The 7477-nt window shown below is 43.7% G+C and overlaps 1 long non-coding RNA gene across 1 annotated transcript; it reads right to left on the bottom strand.

Annotated features, from left to right (window-relative positions):
* Positions 1-2392: 2392 nt before the first annotated feature.
* LOC125484859 lies at positions 2393-5800 on the bottom strand. The gene is made up of 2 exons (XR_007263671.1): positions 5691-5800; positions 2393-2980 (listed from the first exon to the last, which is right to left on the bottom strand). It is a non-coding gene; the product is annotated as an uncharacterized LOC125484859 (long non-coding RNA).
* Positions 5801-7477: the final 1677 nt, after the last annotated feature.

Below are 7477 nucleotides of genomic sequence, written 5' to 3' on the forward strand. Positions count from 1 at the left end.
ACAGGGTGGGTCTATGCACAAGGTTTGGGGACAAAGACTTCAAATCCAGAGTGTGAGTTTATTTCTCTTCTGCTTCTGAGAAGGGAGTGGAGTTATTATGTCACCAAACTAGTTAATCCAGAGTAAATGAGTTCAAATACCATTGTGGCAGTAAACAAACTGTGGAGGTTTGACAACACAATTCCATTTATATAACAGTTTCTTCCTGTAATTCGCAGGTTTGGACTATTAATACTCAGGACTTAAGTGGACAGACTCCGTTGACAGTTTAAGATTTGGAATTCAGTTTTTCTTCTTAAAAACATTGAAAATAAGAATCACTATATCAGTAAAAGTGACCATGTAGTTTCTGGGTTGTTGTAAAAACCATCTTGTTTATTCATCCAGAAGGAAAGCCGCAGTCCTTTCTCACTCCAAGTGTATTTGTGACTCCAATCCCCTCAACAACTTGTGTGGAGTCCTCAGTGGTCCAACATAGCATTGCGACTTGGGTGACTGGAGATCCTGGCCTTGCCAACAATGTACAGATTCAGAGGACTGACAAAAAATAAGGCAAAAACCTGTCCATTTAACTTAAAAAGCAACCTTGTGGAGTACAATTCTCTAGAGAAATAACAGCATTGAGCACAGTGCAATAAACTTAACAGCAAATATTATAAATAGATAAATAAAAGCAAGGATTAAATAATCACCGAGTTTTGTACAGCTAGCAATCCTGGTTTAAAAATAATTACAAGGAAATCAAGTGAACTATGAAATGGTGCAGAGGATAAAGTCATGCATTGTGCAAGGTTTCAGGTTGCAATGTGCAAGGTGTCCATCATATTCTAACTGCTGAATGCATAGCAAGATTCAAATTCATCAGAGACATGTGCGCTCAGGACTTTGCTCTTCACTGATGCTTTTTGCAGTCTCATGGTCTGTATTATTTCATCGTGCCACCAGTTTCATCAAGAGGAGTGAAGATTCTGCTCCCTGCAATAACGTACTGAGTCGAACTGAATCCAGTATTCACTGTACTCTTCAGTGTCAGTGAAACAGCTTCATTCTGATACATTGATACATACTGAGGAGCACTGATAACAGGATGTGTCAAAGAGGAGACCTGTAAATATTAAAAAAAGTAGGGGTATGATAGGAAGAAAAATGGGCAGATACATGGAAGGATGAGGAATGAAGAACTGAAGATTCAAAGACTCTGGATGCAGGAGGTCTATGTGCTATGTAGGTGAAGTAGAATTGACAAAGACACCAAGTTTATAACAGCAAGAGAGAGAACGAAACAAATAAGAGTAAGAAACATATTCTCCAGTACTGCCCCAGTGAATGTAATGTGTGCAATGCAATGAATCACACGGGTTAACCACAGAGATTCAGAGGAAGCAATGTGATGTGATACAGTCATAAAGCATGGAAACAGACCCTTCAGTCCAACTCGTCCATGCTGACCAGACATCCCAATCTGATCTAGTCCCATTTGCCAGCATTTGGCCCACATCCCTCTAAACCCTTCCTATTCATATACCCATCCAAATGCCTTTTAAATGTTGTAATTGTACCAGCCTCCACCACTTCCTCTGGCAGCCCATTCCATACATGCACCATCCTGTATGGGGAAAAAAGTTGCCCCTCAGACTGTTTTTAAATCTTGCCCCTCTCACCTTAAACCCATGCCCACTAGTTTTGGACTCCCCTACCATGGAGAAAAGACCTTGGCTATTCACCCTGTCTGTGCCCATCATGATTTTATAAACCTCTATAAGGTCATCCCTCAGCCTCTGATGCTCCAGGGTGATAGAAATAGAGGTTACATTTCCAACAGACTTCAGCTTTTACTGTTGTTTTAAATATTAATTTAATATTTAGCAGGATTGAACCCTTCTTGCCCATCAATTTCCCCCACCAGTTCTCGCGATTGGAGATTTTGGCATCTCAACCTCCGTTGAGGGAGAGCCCAAAGTGTGGAGTTGAAACTGTGAATCAAGCTGCAAATCAGCAGCAGGGGGTGTGAGAAGGAGTTGGAGACGTCAGGAGGAAATGGCAAAAACGAAAAGGGAGCAGTCAAATGGAGAAAAGGAGTAAACAAAGTGCCATAACAAGACAGCAGACATGAGCTGCCAAAACACAAGCAAACAATCCAGCTCCACACCGTGTTATCTCAGATTCTCCAGCATCTGCAGTTCCTACTATCTCTCACACAATAAGTAATGGGGCATGGGTTTAAGGCCAATGGGAAACCCTGGAATCCTGATCCCTTCTCTGCAAACACAAATTAAAGTATGAAAACATACCAACATTCTAAATACTTCCATAAGAAGCCTTGTGAACGTCACAATTATGTATAAATGTTCATCAACAATGTCAACATGTCTAATCGATAAAAACATGGAGCTCACACACTTACATTGTTTTACTGTGTAACACAAGATTAAAAATATGGATTACGTGAACAACATTTCCTCAGAATGATCACGCATCCACACATAAAATACTCAGCAATTACAAAACCAGGAGCCTCTTCTCCATATCACACATCCTTCAGTACACTGTGAATTCAGTCAGGAGAACATAGCAGCCAATGTACTGTCCCCCAGTGTGTGTGTCTTTGACTTAATGACAATAAGAGGTCAAGATTCTGCTCATCATTCCATCAGTGAAACTCCTCCGCTGTCTCGAAGCTCACAAATTGACGCCTTCAAGATCCTTCGCCAAATTATCGCACAGTGACCTTGCTTTTCACCTCGTCCATGATATATGGGATTGGAAGCTCACTGGTCCCTGCTGACGAGTGTCATGAAGTGCACATGGAACAACATTCTACCTGTAAAGATCCTCCGACACAGAGGAAACCTGGATATGGTGAAGCTGTTTGAGGGGAAAGAGAAGATTGCTATATGGCGAATGTCCCAGGAGCTAGGTCCCCTGGATTGCTCTGGTCAGGGCGATGAATTGACTTTTCTTATCTCATGAATATCCAACCCTGGAAGACAGAACAGAAGGGTGTACTTTTTACACATAAACCATAAACTTCTCTGATGTGTAGATATGTAATGAATGCTAATTCTAGATATTTTCCTAATTGATTTATGGGTGTCACAGTGGCTCAGTGGTTAGCACTGCTGCCTCACAGCACTAGCCTCTGGTGTCCTCTGGAGAATGGAGTTTGCACATTCTCCCTGTGCCTGTGTGGATTTCTGCTGGGTGCAGAAGATGTGCAGGTTAGGTGGATTGGCCATGGGAAATATGGGGCTAGAGTGAGTGAGCTGGGTCTGGCTGGGATGCTTTTCAGAGGGTCATAAGATCATAGAATCCCTACAGTGTGGAATACAGTCTATTGAGTCTACACCAAACCTCTGAACAACATCCCACCCAGGCCCACCACCCCTGTAACCCTGCATTTCCCATGGCTAATGGACCAGTGAATTCTCAATGGGCTGAATGACCACTTTCTGCACTATAGGGATTCCATGATTCCAGCCTGTTCAGGCATGTTAGGGCCACCCTCTGGAGCAAGTGAGACTTGAACCTGAACCTGAGCCTCCTGGCTCAGAGGTAGCGGCACTACCACCGTACCACAAGAGCCCTGCATCATATGTTACTCCTAGTTATTTAAATCAATCTGTTCAGCTATATTATGACAGACTCTGAAACAAGTGGGAATTGAACCCAGACCTTCTCATCCAGAGATAGCAATAGTGCCTCAAGGACTGAGTTTATATTTGCAAATCAACTTGCTAAGAGATGTTATTACATACACTTGGAGCAGGTGGGACTTGAACCTCCTGAGTCAGAGTAGGGAAACTACCGCTACACCACAAACATAGAATCCCTATAGTGTGTGAACAGGCCCTTCGGCCCAACATGTCCACACAAACCCTCAGAGCATCCCACCCAGACCCAGACCCAGACCCATCCCCCTATAATCCACCTAATCTACACATCCCTGAACACTATGGGCAATTTAGCATGGCCAATCCACCTAGCCTGCACATCTTTGGACTGTGGGAGGAAACCGGAGCACCCGGAGGAAACCCACGCAGACACGGGGAGAACGTGAAAACTCCACACAGGCAGTCACCTGAGGGTGGAATCGAAACCAGGTCCCTGGCACTGTGAGGCAGCAGTGCTAACCACTGTGCCACTCATATATTAAGTCTATTGTTAATTCAAAATACCTTTTACCTGTACTTCTTAAATACTTGGAGCACTTATAAAGAGAGACTGCTGGACATGGTGATGGTAGGTAGGAAGTAGACATTTGTTATGCTGCATCTGAGAATGAATTTACTGTCATGAAAACTGTTAGTGTCTAGTTTCATGTTTCATCAACTGGTTAGAGGTCAACAATAATGAGGAAGCAAGTTTCCAGGAAGTCTGGCTCATAAACTACAGGCACCTGCTGTGGGTGGTCTAGAAACTCTGTATTATGACCTGGTAAGGAGGCGACTCCCCCATTAATAAACCATTAGGTTGTTGCAACACAGGTTTTTCATTTTGTTTACTTTAAATAAAAGATATTGGTCTATAACCGAATTGTAATGATATATTGAGCAGCATCATAAAATCATACTGGACAGGAGAGGCCCTTTGGCCCATCATGTTTGTAATGCTGAAAGTACGCTACTACCTACATACTCTCACTTTCCAGCTCTAGGCTCATAGCCTTGAATGTTATGACGGTTCTTATCCAAGTACTTTTAAAGGTTGTGAGGTTTCCCACCTCGACTGCCCTCCCAGGCAGTACATTCCAAACCCCCACCACCCTCTGGGTGTAAAAAAGATTTTCCTCAAATCCCCCTAATCTTTCTGCCTTACACTTTAAAATTATATCCCTTGGTCTTGAGCTGCTTTCTATTGACCTTGTCCATACCCCTCATAATCTTATACCTCTTCAATCTTCTCTGCTCCAAAGAAAATGATCCGAACTTATCCAGTCTCTCTTCATTGCTGAAATGCACCATCCCAGGCAACACCCTGGTGAACAAAAATAGAAGTTGCTGGAAAAGCTCAGCAGGCCTGGCAGCATCTGTGAAGAGAAATCAGAGTTAACATTTCGGGTCTGGTGACCATTCCTCAGAACTGGACCAGAAACGTTAACTGATTTCTTTTAACAGATGATGCCAGACCTGCTGAGCTTTTCCAGCAACTTCTGTTTTTGTTTCTGATTTACAGCATCCACAGTTCTTTCAGTTTTTATATAATATTCCAACATCCTGGTGAATCTCCCTCTGCATCCCCTCCAGTGCTATCATATCCTTCCTATAGTGTGGGGACCAGACCACACACAGTACTCCAGCTGTGGCCTTACCAAAGTCCTGTACAGCTCCAACACAACCTCCCTGCTCTTATAATCTATGCCTTGACTGATAAAGGCAAGAGTCCTGTATGTTTTCCTAATTACTATATTAACCTGCTCTACCACCTTCAGGGATCTGAGGGCAAATACTGCAAATCCCTCTGAGCTTCCCAGTATCCTGCCATTCATGGAGTACTCCCTTGTTTTGCTACTACTTCCAAAATGCATCACCTCACATTTATCAGGGTTAAGTTCCATCTGGCACCGATCTACCCGCCTGACCAATCCATTCATATCCTCCTGGGACCCAAGATACTCTTCTTCACTGTCAGCCACGTCATGTGCAGCCGTAAAGTTTTCATCCAGTTTCCCTGCACAGAGACGGACTCCTTACCTGATGAGCTGGAGGTTTGAGAGCAGCAATCCCCAACAATGATCTGGAGACTGTTGACAGAAATCCACGCTTGCTGCCCCCGGTTCAGGTTTTTCACAAACCTGTGAATATTACAGAGAAAAGGTGGCCACTGTTGAGTCATACTGATTCCAAAGACTAGCCCCCTTGCCCTGCTCCCTCTCTGCAGCCCTGTATCTGCCTCAAATGTTCAGCTACACTCCCTTTAAATGGTGAGGCTTTCTCCCGATCAGTCACATTCTCTGGGAAAGGATTCCGCACTCCAGTCAGTCACCTCCAAGGAAAATATATGATCCAAATCAAACTGAAGTTCCGATCGCTTTTACCAGTCCCCACTGGCAAGGGGTGGTGCTCCTGAGAGATCATCTTCAGGTTACTGTTCACCATTTTACAAACTGTTCATACTTGGGAAGCTGAAATATAACATTCCCACACTGAGGGCACTGTGGGTGAACCCACAGCAGGAGGTCTGCAGCGGTTCAAGAAGGCAGCTCACCACCACCTTCTCACAGGCAACTAGGGATGGACAAGAAATGCTGGCCAGCCAGCAACACGCACATCCCACAAATGAATAAATAAAAAAAAAAAATCGGTAAACACCTTCTAATTGAGGAGTATAGTTAATCATTAGACTGCATCAATTTTCGAGAACCTTTCAAAAATTTGCAGACTACTAAAGGCTAGATTCACCCTTAGAATGTTGTCACAGTGTAAGCCTGATCAAAGGAAGAAGGAGCATGTGCACTTTTCCAGAACAAAGAGTCTCAATGGGATAGCAGCACAAAGAGACGGAGATGTTGGTCGGTTCACCGAGCTGACTGGTTTTTGTGCAAATGTTTCATCTCCCTTCTAGGTAACATCCTCAGTACTGTCTATCCTCCAATGAAGCGCTCTTGTTCTGTTCCGTTCTGAATTTATATGGGGAGGAAGGGTCCCTTCTGAGGAAGGGTCACCGAACCCGAAACGTTAACTCTGTTTTTTCCTTCACAGATGCTGCCAGACCTGCTGAGCTTTGTCAGCAACAAACATGTTGAAACAGACCCCATTGACATACCACTACAGAGCAAAACCAGAAACAGGACTACCCACCATGACAGACTGGATCAGATAAATTCAGAACGAAACAGAACAATGGAGGCTACACAGCACTGACAATGTCACCTAGAAGGGGGACAGAACTTTTGCACGAAAACCAGTCAGCTCAGCGAACCAACCAACAATTCCTGCCACAGCCCAAGCTACAGATCTTCACTAAAACATAAAAGCACAATGAGATGATTGGATTACAGATTCCCAAATCACTGCAAGGAATCACCCAGGTCAACCAAGCCAGAAAAGCAATGTTAACAAATAACTTGGGATTTACTTCTACAGGGATAGCATTGAAAAGCAGAAAACTTCAGTAAAATCTACCTGCACCATTGGCTGGACTGTGCTTAGTCCAAACTATTGTTCCGAAGTTAGGAGCACAGAGCTGTTAAAATTCCCAACTTTGAAATATAACTTGAAAGAAAGTAACTGGCCTGTTCATGTTAATTAGTGTTATCGGGGATTTGGCCCTGGCAACTGTTTAGGGGCAGCCACAGGGGCTGCTGGGTGTGAAGGTAGATATTGACACAATGCCACCTTAGTATTAACACATGATAATCCATGTTCCTTCTAATATCCTTCATCCTTGCACCCTCTACTCCAGCTCACCAGGTGTACCAACTGACAGGTACTTTGCTGGTAATGGAATCAGTTCTACAGCACAGCACCAAAAAAACATC

Source organism: Rhincodon typus, chromosome 14 (genome assembly GCF_021869965.1).
Source record: "Rhincodon typus isolate 14 chromosome 14, sRhiTyp1.1, whole genome shotgun sequence".
NCBI lineage: Eukaryota > Metazoa > Chordata > Chondrichthyes > Orectolobiformes > Rhincodontidae > Rhincodon > Rhincodon typus.